Here is a 14,045-nt window from a genome sequence, read left to right on the forward strand (position 1 = left end):
ATTCAAAAGCAGAGACATTACTTTGCCAACAAAAGTTCATCTAGTCAAGGCTATGGTTTTTCCTGTGGTCATGTATGGATGTGAGAGTTGGACTGTAAAGAAGGCTGAGTGCTGAAGAATTGACGCTTTTGAACTGTGGTGTTGGAGAAGACTCTTGAGGGTCCCTTGGACTGCAAGGAGATCCAACCAGTCCATTCTGAAGGAGATCAGCCCTGGGATTTCTTTGGAAGGAATGATGCTAAAGCTGAAACTCCAGTACTTTGGCCACCTCATGCAAAGAGTTGACTCATTGGAAAAGACTCTGATGCTAGGAGGGATTGGGGGCAGGAGGAGAAGGGAACGACAGAGGATGAGATGGCTGGATGGCATCACTGACTCGATGGACGTGAGTCTGAGTGAACTCCGGGAGTTGGTGATGTACAGGGAGGCCTGGCATGCTGCGATTCATGGGGTCGCAAAGAGTCGGACACGACTGAGTGACTGATCTGATGTGATCTCACAAGATCCTATTTCCAAATAAGGTCACATTCACAGGTACTGGGGGTTAGGACTTGAATATGTCTTTTGCAGGCACATGATTCAACCCACTGTACTCACAAATTCCATGAAGTGATGCCAAGGCAGGTATAGTTGGCTTCTTTGCATCTGGTGGATTTACGTCACAGCTGAGAGCTTCTGTGGTGGCTCAGATGGTAAAGAATCTACCTGCAATGCAGGAGACCCAGGTTCAATCCCTGGGTCAGGAAGATCCCCTGGAGAAGGAAATGGCAACCCACTCCAGTATTCTTGCCTGAAGGGCTACCATCCATGGGGGTCACAAAGAGTTGGACACAACTGAGTGACTAACACTTTTGAGGAACCCTGAGTTCAGCAATCCTCATTCTTTTAAAATGACTTCAAGCAATCCTGCCCAGAGGGAGAAATCATCTCTGTGGTACCGGACAGTACATCTACCCTTGCTCAATAGAGGAAAACACGAGGTCCATCCTCCAAGACTGTTCACTATATAAACATCTCTGAAAAGATAGTCCAGAGTCAAAGACTATGGGTGCCCCTGCTCACCAGATGTGCAACATCGGGAGGACCCCCTAAGAAGTGTCTGCCAATGGGACAGAGAGTTGTTGGGGAGCACGTGGCAGGGTGGCTTCTCAGCACAGGAACAAGAGCGGGTGGTCTGATGCTCTGGAGCCCAAGACATCCAGGCCACCATCTTCTCACACTTGATGCAGGCCTGAGCTAAGCGGCACCATTTCTTTTCCTCTCCCACCTCTCTTCCACACCACAGAGCAGATGCAAGAAGCCAGGTCAATGTCTCCTTCAGGGCCGTGTAAACCTTCTGGCCCTTCTTTTGCCACATGGCAGCCTGACCTGAGTTCAGACCAGGGCCTGGGTCCCTGCTGTCTGTCTGTCTTCACACTGCGGTGAGTAGGCAAAACAGGCTACTGCCCTGTTAACTGCCCAGGCTCTGTGGTTAGACATCCAGTTCTGCCTCTGGGTGATCTAAAGTCTCAGTTTCCTCATCTGTACAATGGAGATCATAGCAACAGAGCCTGTCTCAGGTGGCTGTGCTGACAGTGGAAGAAGCTGGTGCTCACGACCACTGCTGCAGTTTAGGCAGCACTCTACGCACTGACAAGATCCATGTACCCTTTAACAGTGGAGCCCCGGGCGGCTGCTGGGGTGCATTGCAAGGAAGCTAGAGTGTGGTTCACTTGAACGTGAATCAATGGGCCATTCATCACACAAACTGATGTTGGCCTGTTGCAAAACTATCTATGACACAGGCCAAGGATTTAAATCAGGTTATGAAAAAAGAAAGACGTGGATGACTTAAGAAGCTGGCCACTTGCCTTGTATTTGACCTTCTCCAGAGCATCACCAGTCACACACCAGCCACCTTTGAAGAGGCAGAAAGGGCGGGCAGGAAGCTCATTTATTTCAAATAAGTCATAAAGTTTAAAAGTTCATGTTACCGAAAACATTTCCAAATAGATCCCATTGTGCATATGCCTTTAATGTTCACCAAAGATGGTATTTCAACCCAGCAGGAAAAGGATGAACTACTTAATAAATGGTTCTGGCACAGTTGGCCATCCAGATGAGGACTATCAAATTGGACCTTATTTTATATCATACACAAAAATTAATTCCAGAACAATGAAAGATTTAACTGTAAAATAGTAATACAATGCAAATCTTAGAAGAAAATACTAAGATTAATAGAGATTAATCTTAGTATTAATAAAGTACTAGATTTAATAGAGATTAAATCTACATGAAAATTTATCTGCCAAAACAGGCAACCCAGAAGCTACAACAAAGTCACATCTGATGATACAGAAATTTAAAACTTTTGATTGGCAAAAAGGACCACAAACACATCTGGTATACAAATATCAACTGTGGCAAAAAAAGTTTTGCCATGCTAAAAAGGCAAAGGGTTCATATCTACTAAGGTGAATCATATGAACTTGCTGTTTTCATTGGTCAAAACAGAAAAATATTAACAAATTTCATATAGTTCAACCTAATACAGTATTGACATGAAAAAAAGGCAAAAGGACAAGTGGAAAAATATTGGCAAAAAGAAGGCAATTACAGCAGACACTTCTGGTTGCTTACTCCAATTACCATTCCCTCAATCTCCATCTTTCTCAGTAATGAAATTCTGATTTTATTCAAGGTGGTAACTCAAAAACTCAATTTCCCAACCTTCCTTGCAACAATGTGTAGCCACTGGACTGAGTTCTGAATCAATATATGCAAACAGGTGAATTGTGTGTTATGTCCAGGAAATCTCCTTAAAGGGAGGGTATGTGTCCCCTTTTGTGCCTGCCTCTCTCCTGCTGCTTAGAATGAGAATATGAATGTTTGGTGCATCAGCAGCTATTTTGGAACAGGGGCTGAGGACCACAGCCATTGTGGAGAGAGCAAAACAGAGCCCTGGAAGATACTGAAAAGTTAGCAAAGCCATGATACCAACCCTGTACTTCCAACTTCCAGAATCCTTTTACAGGAGACACATAAGCTTCCATCCAGTTTAAGCTTCTGTTATTTGGGGAGGTTTTCTGCTGTAAGCAGCTGAAACTAACCCAACCAACACAGCAATTTATAGAGGAACAAATTTAAATGACCAACATTGAAATGTGCACGGGACTTCCCTGGTAGTCCAGTGCTTAAGAATCTGCCTTCCAATGCAGGGAACACAGGTTTGATCCCTGGGCAGGAAGCTAAGATCCCACGTGCTGCAAGGCAACTAAGCCCACACACTGCAACTACTGAGTCTGTGTGCCACATGGAAAGATCTTGCATGATTCAAGGAGCCCGTGTGCTGCAACTGAGACCCAATGCAGCCAAATAAATTGCCTTTTAAAATATTTGCTTTTTAAAAAGTGCTCAAACTTGTAATTAGTAAATGTATTAATTATAAAAATAAAGATGAAATAGTATTTCACTTTATAACCATCAGATTGATTTAAAAAATAAGTGTTATTGTGTATTGTTGGCAAAGATGCAGGGAAAGGGTTTCTCTGAAGGTTGTTGCTGAAATGTGAATGGTTGTGGCATTTTTGCAAAGCAACCTGGTAATACCTAGTAAAATTAAATCAATATATGCTCTTTAATCCAGCAATCCCATTCCTGCCAATCTAACTTGGAGTAATAAAGGAATACATATGTACATAGAGCTATATTTGCAAGATTTTAACTGTATATTGGAAAAATAGGAGACAAAGTGAATGCCATTGACAGGGAGATGGTTGGACGAATTATGGTTCATTCACACCTCAAATAGCATCATCTCAGTTTGATTCCCCGGGAAATAGACTCCATTGCCGAGACTAGTGAACAGGAGAGTTTGGGAAATGCCCTTGGGAACTACCTCATGCGGGAAGCCACTGACAAACCACAAAGGGCTGGAACTAGATAGGCTTTTCAGTGCTGCCCAGAATTGAGCTCAGGAAACAGGCCTTTGTACCTCTGTTACTGGCCAGGATTCTTGACCTCCTTCATCAAAATGAATTGATAAGAGGCCAGACCACAAATTCAGGTAAGGCTTTACTGGGACTCATATGCAGCAGGAATGAGTGAGAACAAGATGTTCCCTTGCTTGCTCACTGAGCAGGGCAAGCAGGCTCTTTACCTGGGGTGAGTGTAGGGGTGGTCCACAGGTTGGACCAGAGGGGTGGCTTAGGTAATCTGCCTGTTCCCTTGGTGGTGCTCTGCTCAGGGGCATGCTCAGTACCTGCTTTTCCTCCTGGCTCCTCAGAAGTGGTAGCTGTGTTTTTGGTATTTTTGTATCTTGTTCATCATTTGCCCCAATTATGCACGCACATAGTTATTTTAAGTCCTTTACATTTGTTGGATCATGGAGAAAGCAAGGGAATTTCAGAAAAACACCTACTTCTGCTTCGTTGACTATGCTAAAGCCTTTGACTGTGCAAATCACAACAAACTGTGGCAAATTCTTAAGGAGATGGGAGTACCAGACCACCTTGCCTGTCTCCTGAGAAACCTGTATTCAAGTCAAGAAGCAACAGTTAGAACTGGATATGGAGCAACTGACTGGTTCAGAATTGGGAAAGGAGTACAAGGCAGTACATTGTCACTGCTCGTTTAACTTCTATACAGAGTACATCATGCAAAATGCTAGGCTGGATGAATCACAAGCTACAGTCAAGATTGTCAGGAAAAATATCGACAACCTCAGATATGCAGATGATACCACTCTAATGGCAGAAAGTGAAGAGGAGCTAAAGAGTCTCTTGATGAAGGTGAAAGAGGAGAGTGGAAAAGTTGGCTTAAAACTCAACATTCAAAAAAATAAGATCATGGCATCCAGCCCCATCATTTCATGGCAAATATAAGGGGGGGAAATGCAAACCGTGACGGATTTTCTTTTCTTGGATTCCAAAATCACTGTGGATGATGACTGCTGCCATGAATTTAAGACACTTGCTCCTTGGAAGGAAAGCTATGACCAACTTAGATGATGTATTAAAAAGCAGAGACATCACTTTGCCAACAAAAGTCCATATAGCCAAAGCTATGGTTTTTGCAGTAGTCATGTATGGATATAAGAGTTGGATCATAAAGAAGGCTGAGTGCTGAAGAATTGATGCTTTCAAATTGTGGTGCTGAAGAAGACTCGATAGTCCCTTGGCCTGCAAGGAGATCAAACCAGTCAATCCTAAAGAAATATTCATTGGAAGGACTGATGTTGAAGCTGAAACTCCAGTACGTTGGCCACCTGATATGAAGAGCTGACTCATTGGAAAAGACCCTGATTCTGGGAGAGATTGAAGGCAAAAGGAGAAGTGGACAACAGAGGATGAGATGGTTGGATGGCATCACTGACTCAATGGACATTAGTCTGAGAAAACTCCAGGAGACAGTGAAGGACAGAGACGCTTAGGGTGCTGCAGTCTGTGGGGTCACAGAGTCAGACATGACTGAACAGCAATAACAAGTAGTTTTATTTTGTTGATGCTTGAGGAAATGTTTGCCCTGGTGCAAACACTACAGCAGAGGGTTCCAGGACCCAGGTCCAAGGTCCCAGCCTGTCTTACCCCCACACTAACCAGTCACCTGGATTCCCCTAGGATGGGAATTCAATTCCCAAAGTGAAACTCTGCTGTGAGCCACCCTGACCAGGGGACCATAGCATCCACTACTGTCTATTCATTCCTTGTGCCACTTGGGCTCACTGGATTTGCATGGTAAGTTCATTTCCTCTGGGAACAACTCCCTCAAGATTTTGGTGAGTCTCTTTTCCTGGAGTTTTGGAGCTGGGTCACCTGCTGGCCAGCAAGGAAGACCCCATCACTGGTGGGAGCTGAAGGCACTAGTAACCTCTGGCGTGCTGCCATGATGCAATGGGCAACTGTCATGGGGCAGGTCCTGGGGTAGTACATTAGCTCAGACTGCTGTAACGAAAATGCCATAGGCTGGGAGGTTTAAACAACCGACATTTGGACCCAAAGGCAGATGCACACAGAAGGAAGATGATGTGAAGAGATGCAGGGAGAAAACAAACCATGGAGAGGGGCCTGGAACAGATCCCTCAAGGTCCCCTGAAGTCCTGGGGGCTGGGAAGTCCAAGTTCAGTTCCTGGTGTGCACGCACATGTCTTCTTGCTGTTGTCCTCACATGTTAGAGAGAGATCCCCTTTCTCCAGTCTCTTCTTCTAAGGACACTAGTTCCATTCATGAAAGCTTCACTTCACGGCCTAATCACCTCCCAAAGGCTCCGTCTCTGAATACCGTCGTATCAGGGATTAAGGTTTCTGCATACGAATTTGGGGGCAACACAATCCTTCAGTCTATAGCAACTTCCCAGTTTAGAAGATAAGAAATTCTTGTACTCATACCGTGCATCAGTTTCCTAGGGCTGTTGTAATAAAGTACCACATACCGGGTGGTTGAAACAACTGAAATTTATTTTCCCATAGTTCCAGAGGCTACAGTTCTCAGGTCAGCAGGGCTGGTTCTTTCTGAGGGCCATGAGTGAAGAGTCTGTTTCAGGCCCCTGCCTGTGGTTTGTGTTTGGCTTTTTCTCCCCGAGTTTCTTCATGTCACCTTCCTTCTGTGTGCCACACACGGCAGTTGAGGTTGTGCAATGTGGAGAGAGGGGCTCTGTGCCCCACCATACCACAGAGACCCTCCTCGTCTACCCACCAGGCAGAGCTATGACTGGGTTGGATCAGCCCACTCCTTACAGCTGAGTCATGCCATATAACACTTATAATTTTGCATCTTGCTCTAGTTTCTGTGGGTTGTTTTGAATCATAATTGTTGAATTTTTCAAACATCTATTTAGTTGGCTATTTTTTTTAACAATAATCTAATCCCCTCTCCCACTCTCAATACATTCAGATTTATCTGCCTTTCTTTGATCTAGAGTGGATGACACCCTCCCCGCTCACCTCACGCACACCTTCACCACTGCCCTTCCTTCTGTGATGTAGTCTCTGTTTTGTGGATGCCTTTTCATCACTTTCTTGTTTTTACTCCTTTGTTTTTAGAATAAAAGATCGTTCAGTGGCATCTTAAGAAATGGTATATGGGAGGTTAACTCTGAGTGATCCTATATATTCAAAAATACTTCTATTTCATCTTCTCAGTTCACTGATAGTTTTGCTGAGTCTAAACATTCTAGATTGAAAACCATTTCTCTGAAATTTTGAGGATACTGTTCAACTCTCCCTCACTGCTCATAAGGTAGCTCCCTAGCACTTTCATCTCTTCAAGGTTCTGGCTCCCACTGAGTAAGCGCCTGTGGTTTCCTGGGCTCCCATGACAATACCTCTTCACAATGGCCCCCAGGAGAGGGGGATGGTGGCTCCACCATGGTGGCTAATGTCCCCAGCTTGTATATCCATCACCAATGACCCCAATCCCTGCATGCAGGTCCCTCAAGCATTAATACTCTGAGTCGCTTCTTGGTTAAATCCTGATGATACAGAGGCCCATTGTTCCTGAAAAGATGTGAGGCTGGAAATGATGATGAAATAGTTCAAGATGCAGCAGTCGATGGGGTTCAGGAGCATTAGCCAAGTACCTATTCAAGTCCATTACACAGACGTTTTCTGAGCCCCCCGGCTTCTAATTCTGGGGTTAAGATGTTTACAACCTGGTTTTAAGCACTTACTTTTTACATACAGGGTGCATTAGTCTGAAGTCTGTTTGGAGGCAACAAGAGTCCTGCTGAGGGGCCTGACACACTCATGCATGTAATCAAAGCTTTTGTAGCCCACGAGTCCCAGCAGAGTGGCACTACCAGAGATGCCTGCAATTTTACACGTTTGTGCCCTGACCTGCAGTAACAGAAAACATCAGCTAAAAAGTCCCTCCAGGCAGAAAAGCCTGGTGGTCCCACCTGGGCACCGTGAGGAAGCTTCTGGGCAGGATGCTGGGCTGAGGAGTCCAGGGCCCTCCTTCACCTGTCTTGGAGGCCCTGGGCCCCTGTTCCATTTGGGTGGCCCATTCCCCTTTACTGTCTGGAATATCACTGAGTGCACCTTCCTCCTGGAGCTCACCTGGCACAGCTCCCCTGAGTCTTCATCTGCGAGCCTGCCGACCTTCTAGCCAGCCTTGCTGCTCCCAGCCCACCGCCTGTACAGGACTTCAGGTTAAAGGGTCCTGGCTGGAGTGCCTGGGGAGGAAGGGAACGATCCCTGCCTTCCTTCATCCCTCCTCTACTGTTGACATTCTGACCAAGCTTGGACTTGACTCAAATGGTCAGGACTGATGTGCATGCATGCTCAGTAATGGCTGACTCTTTGTGACCCCCATGGACTGTAACCCACCAGGCTCCTCTGTCCATGGGATTCTCCAGGCAAGTATACTGGAGTGGGTTGCCATTTCCTCGTCCAGGGAATCTTCTCAACCCAGGGATCAAACCCATATCTCCTGCACTGGCAGGTGGATTCTTCACTGCTGAACCACCTGGAAGCCCCAGATGGTCAGGACACCTGCATGTTAACTGGGGTCCTTTAGTGAACATGGGGGCCTGCAGACAAAGGCACGGTTCTGAACACTGGATTTCAGGCACTGCAGTGGCCAAGAAGAATATAAGGTGAACTGGGTGCCGTTTTAAATTTTCTAGTAGTCACACACACACACACACACACAAAACAAAACTAAAAGGTGAAGTTGATTGTAATATTTTCTCTAACTGAATGTATCTAATATAGTATGATTTTGCCATGTAAGTCATATAAAAATTACAAAGGAGGTCTGTCTCCCATCCAATCCCAGGGGACTGGGAGGAGACAGGAACCATGGAAGTGTTAAATAGGCCCTCTGACCCTGTGCATAACCCCCAAGAACACCCAGGGGAGTCTGAGCTGAGTTTAAAGGTTGGCAGAAAGAAAGCAGGCAGACTGGGAAATGGTTAGGATGGAGGAGTACTGGGGTTTTGCTCCTGAGAAGTGTTAAGATGTGTCTATGAAATTTTAAACACCCTACTGTATACACTGAGGTCTTGTGGGTGTTGCCCTTCTGGGAAACTAAAACTGGAGAGTGAATTCCCTGCCAAGCTGGAGCTGACAGAGCAGCCCCAGGGAGAAGCCAGGGTTACCCCAGGGTAACCTGAGAGCTTGGGCTAGGCGTGGCCTTCGCAGGCACTCCAGAGTCTGAGATCACTGACCCCGATGACACCTCCCGAGACAGCCTGCCTGGCTCATCAGGCTCCAGTGTGTAGCCTAATACTCCCTGCTGGCTCAGACGGTAAAGAATCTGCCTACAACGCGGGAGACCTGGGTTCGATCCCTAGGTTGGGAAGATCCCCTGGAGAAGGGAAAGGCTACCTACTCCAGTTTACTTGCCTGGAGAATTCCATGGACATAGGAGCCCAGTAGGCACAGCCCACAGGGTGGCAAAGAGTCAGACACAACTGGGTGACTTTCACTTTCACTTGACCCCACACCCTGGCCCCCAGGGACAATCAAATCTGACACAAATAAAGCTGTTGACAAACAGACTTAAACTCACCTAAAACACCTGTCCCCTGATCAAACCACCTCCAGCTACCTAAGTTAGAGTAGGAATGCATTTTTAATGAAAAATTACCTTTATGCCTTTATGGTTTCCCCCTTGGTAACAATGAAAACTACATTTATGGAATGCTTACTGTATGCCAGGCACCTGGAGAACAGCAACGTCTGTCTTAGATCCTATTTACTTTATTTTATTTTGGAACATTATTGATTTACAATGTTGTGTTAGCTTGAGGTGTACCATAAAGTGATTTCATTATATTTATATATATATATACATACATACGTATATGCATATATTCTTTTTCAGATCTCATTGTATATATAAGAAAGCTGAGGCTTGTGGAGGTCACAAAATTTTCCAACAAATCCTAAAGGATGGCTCTAGATTCAAAGTTAGGCAATTGACTTGAGCTCTTGTGGCTTCAACCACTATTCGGCAGGTCCACCACCTCCTCGTTACAGGAGCAAATGTGTGGAGCAGAGACAAGTTTAAACATGCAAATGCACAAAAAGAAGTAGAACTACAGAAACATTCTGTTTTACAACCTCAGATGGATGTAGGGTGACGCTGTGCGGATTTGTCCTTTACTTTGTTTTATAGAGACTTTTATTCATAACCACCCTTCCATGTCTTTACGATTCTATGAGAGTATTTTAAATGCCTGTACATACTTTATTCCATTTCATAAATGAGCTAAATGAATTCAACCTAATCCTCTTCTATGACTTTTTTGGGTCCCCTTCCCATTTCTCACCACTAAGAACAGTTGTACAACAAATCTTTTTACAGGTCATAATTATTTCCTCAGTAAATTACAGGAGGCAGAATCAAGGAATGTGAACATCTTAAAAACTATTGCTACAAATGTCCTATGTTCCATCCATGGGTCTGGAAGACCCATTGGAGAAGGGAATGGCAACCCACTCCAGTATTCTTCCCCTGAGAATTCCATGGACAGAGGAGTCTGGCAGGTTACAGTCCATGGGTCACAAAGAGTCGGACACAACTGAGCAACTAACACTTTCACTTGCACAAATGTCCCAATGGACATTCTTACCAGCAGGGCCTGCCTGAGAGTCCACTATCCCTGCCTGTGCAACCACACACCACAGAAGCCTTTGAGGTTTGATTTTTTCAGGGTGTTGCAGCTATTTGAGTTTCCATTGATTGACTATCTGTAAAGTTGACACCCCCTTTTTCTATATGTATTTCTTTAGCAAATTGTTTACACCATTATTCCATGGAGTGTGTTTTTCTTATTAAGATCTGAATGTCTTTTATATATTCAATATATTAACATAACAAACAGAACAGATTTTTTTTTTACCCAATTCATCACATGCCTTTTAACTTATTAATAATTTTTTTTTGCTGTACCAAATGCAATCTATTTCTTAAGCCTTTTTTCTACCACTTTCCTCTGAATTCCTAAAGTTGGCAACATCTTTGTAGGTGTGAGCTTTAACACTCATTGCCATGTTTCTCCCAAGGGCTTCATTTCTAAAAATGACTACAACATGTGGAAGAAATCAAGAGGCTTTGATTTTTCCAGTTTGTGGATAGGAGACTGAGCCACAACGACCAATGGATTTTCTTGTGTCACTAGAGAAACCACAACCTAAAAAACCAGATCAAGAACACCCAATTCCACAAAGTAGGGATGGCAAGCCAACTTCACCTCCTCTGACAGTATCACTGTATTGGTCCTGGCTGTTCTATGCTGATGCCTAACAGTTGTCTGAGCCTCTGTAATGAACTAGCAATGGCCGTCAGGGGTAGGTGGAGAGCAGGTGCCTTGAAAACTGCCGCAGGGGTAGAGTGTCCAGACACTGTGAGAAGGGAAGGGGTGTTAATGATAATTGTGTTGAGACAATAGGCATCAGTTCAGTTCAGTTCAGCCGCTCAGTCGTGTCTGACTCTTTGTGACCCCATGAATCGCAGTACGCCAGGCCTCGCTGTCCATCACCAACTCCCGGAATTCACTTAGACTCACATCCATTGAGTCAGTGACACCATCCAGCCATCTCATCCTCTGTCGTCCCCTTCTCCTCCTGCCCCCAATCCCTCCCAGCATCAGAGTCTTTTCCAATGAGTAACTCTTTGCATGAGGTGGCCAAAGTACTGGAGTTAGACCATTCAGGTATGACCTAAATCAAATCCCTTATGATTATACAGTGGAAGTGAGAAATAGATTTAAGGGCCTAGTTCTGATAGATAGAGTGCCTGATGAACTATGGAATGAGGTTCGTGACATTGCACAGGAGACAGGGATGAAGACCATCCCTATGGAAAAGAAATGCAAAAAAGCAAAATGGCTGTCTGGAGAGGCCTTACAAATAGCTAGAAAAGAAGAGAAGTGAAAAGCAAAGGAGAAAAGGAAAGATATAAGCATCTGAATGCAGAGTTCCAAAGAATAGCAAGAAGAGACCAGAAAGCCTTCCTCAGTGATCAATGCAAAGAAATAGAGGAAAACAACAGAATGGGAAAGACTAGAGATCTCTTCAAGAAAATTAGAGACACCAAGGGAACATTTCATGCAAAGATGGGCTCGATAAAGGACAGAAATGGTATGGACCTAAAAGAAGCAGAAGATATTAAGAAGAGGTGGCAAGAATACACAGAAAAACTGTACAAAAAAGATCTTCACAACCCAGATAATCACGATGGTGTGATCATTCATCTAGAGCCAGACATCCTGGAATGTGAAGTCAAGGATGGGCCTTGAATAATAAAGGCCTTTCGCAGGGCCTTAGAAAGCATCACTACAAACAAAGCTAGTGGAGACAACAGGAATAAACTGTAAGTATTCCAGGCAGAAGGAATGTATGGCCATCCTGGGCATAGGGAACTACACAGTAGAAGAGGACAAGTGAAGTGAAAGTAGCTCAGTTGTGCCCGACTCTTTGTGACCCTATGGACTGTGTAGTCTATGGAATTCTCCAGGTCAAAATACTGGAGTGGGTAGCCTATCCCTTCTCCAGGGGATCTTCCCAACCCAGGAATTAAACAAGGGTCTCCTGCATTGCAGGCGAATTCTTTACCAACTGAGCTATCAGGGAAGCCCTGCTATCAGGAAAGAGGGGACCAAGGCCCAAAAAGCTTACAGAAAGATCACAGTTACACAGCTGGTAAATGCAGAACTGGTGTAGGTCTCCGTGCATTTTCCATAGTGCCTCAAAGCTACTGCTAACCTACTGTGCACCTTTGGGCGAGTCTCCCTTAGGAAGCATAAACTATGAACTAAGTTGGTGGAGGTGATGGAATTCCAGATGAGCTATTTCAAATCCTAAAAGATGATGCTGTTAAAATGCTGCATTCAATATGTCAGCAAATTTGGAAAACTCAGCAGTGGCCACAAGATTGGAAAAGGTCAGTTTTCGTTCCAATCCCAAAGTAAGGCAATGACAAAGAATGTTCAAACTACTGCACAATTTCACTCATCTCACATGCTAGCAAAGTAATGCTCAAAATTCTCCAAGCCAGGCTTCAACAGTACATGAACCATGAACTTCCAGATGTTCAGGCTGGATTTAGAAAAGGCAGAAGAACCAGAGATCAAATTGCCAACATTCACTGTATCATGGAGAAAGCCCTCCGCCATGTGACACTTGATAAATTATGTTTCTTTAGTCATTGTTTGCGCGGTTCGCCGTGTTACACCAGTGGACTTTTCTTTTTTATCCTTTTGGGCGGGGCGCGGCGGAGCAAACTCCTGTGTTCAGACCAGAGAAGCCCCAGGCTGCGGAGATCCCCTCACCCTCCCACGCAGATCCCCTGGGGCTCCTTCTTGGCCGGAGGCCTCAGCTACCCTCTACTAGGTACCTGAGCTGTCGTTACATATCACAGACAAACAGGGGGTGAGAGCGCGGAGGCTCAGCGGAGAGCTGGGAGAGACAGAAGACAGGACGGGCCAGGAAGAGCGGCATCCACTGTCAGGCGGGTGTGGCGAGGTTCGGTCCACGGGCTCCACCTGGGCCCCGCCCCGCCGCCGGCATCGGCCCTGCCCCTGGGATTCGCAGGTCCGGCGCCGACCTCTCCGCACCGCCGGAGCCGCCCATCACTGATTTCATTGGCTACCTCGCCGTTCCCGCCCCCAGACACCAGCTGATTTCCGCAGCCAATCGGCAGGCGCGGCGGCGGCGGGTCTCGGGGATCCCGGATGCTGAGGTACCGGGCCTGCTGGAGGGGGGCGACGTTCTTATTTCGGGGCAGTGGCATTGTCCCGCTTGTAGTCTGGGTAGCCAGCCGCCACTCCTGAGACTCTGAGGTCACCCTCCTGCAGCTGGAGGTGCCGCGACCCAGACTGTCGAGGGCTGGCCGGAGGTTTCTGAGGTGGAGGTCGGAGGTCGTGCCTCTGTGGAACGTTGGGACTCCGCCGGTCTGAGCAGAGGACGGTCTGCTCCCGGCTTTTTCTTAGACAGCTCCTGTTTGGGGGTCCCCCTTCCTTTCGCGGAAGGAGCTCCGAGGGGAATGGAGGCCCCGGGGCTTCTTGCAGGCGCTGAGCTCCGACGGGAACGTCCGCTCGAGCCCCGGCCGCCGCGGGGG

The 14,045-nt window shown here is 46.0% G+C and overlaps 1 protein-coding gene across 2 annotated transcripts in view; it reads left to right on the forward strand.

The window, feature by feature from the left end:
* The first annotated feature begins 13,534 nt into the window (after positions 1-13,534).
* The window catches only part of LYSMD4 (LysM, putative peptidoglycan-binding, domain containing 4), a 7,150-nt gene continuing 6,639 nt past the window's right edge, over positions 13,535-14,045 (forward strand). Inside the window, exon 1 of one of the 2 annotated variants that reach the window (XM_010845824.1) lies at positions 13,535-13,667. The gene's annotated coding sequence lies outside the window, so the exon portion shown is untranslated. The other variant, XM_010845825.1, reaches the window with a different exon arrangement.

Source organism: Bison bison, unplaced genomic scaffold (genome assembly GCF_000754665.1).
Source record: "Bison bison bison isolate TAMUID 2011002044 unplaced genomic scaffold, Bison_UMD1.0 scf7180017864224, whole genome shotgun sequence".
Classification (NCBI taxonomy): domain Eukaryota; kingdom Metazoa; phylum Chordata; class Mammalia; order Artiodactyla; family Bovidae; genus Bison; species Bison bison.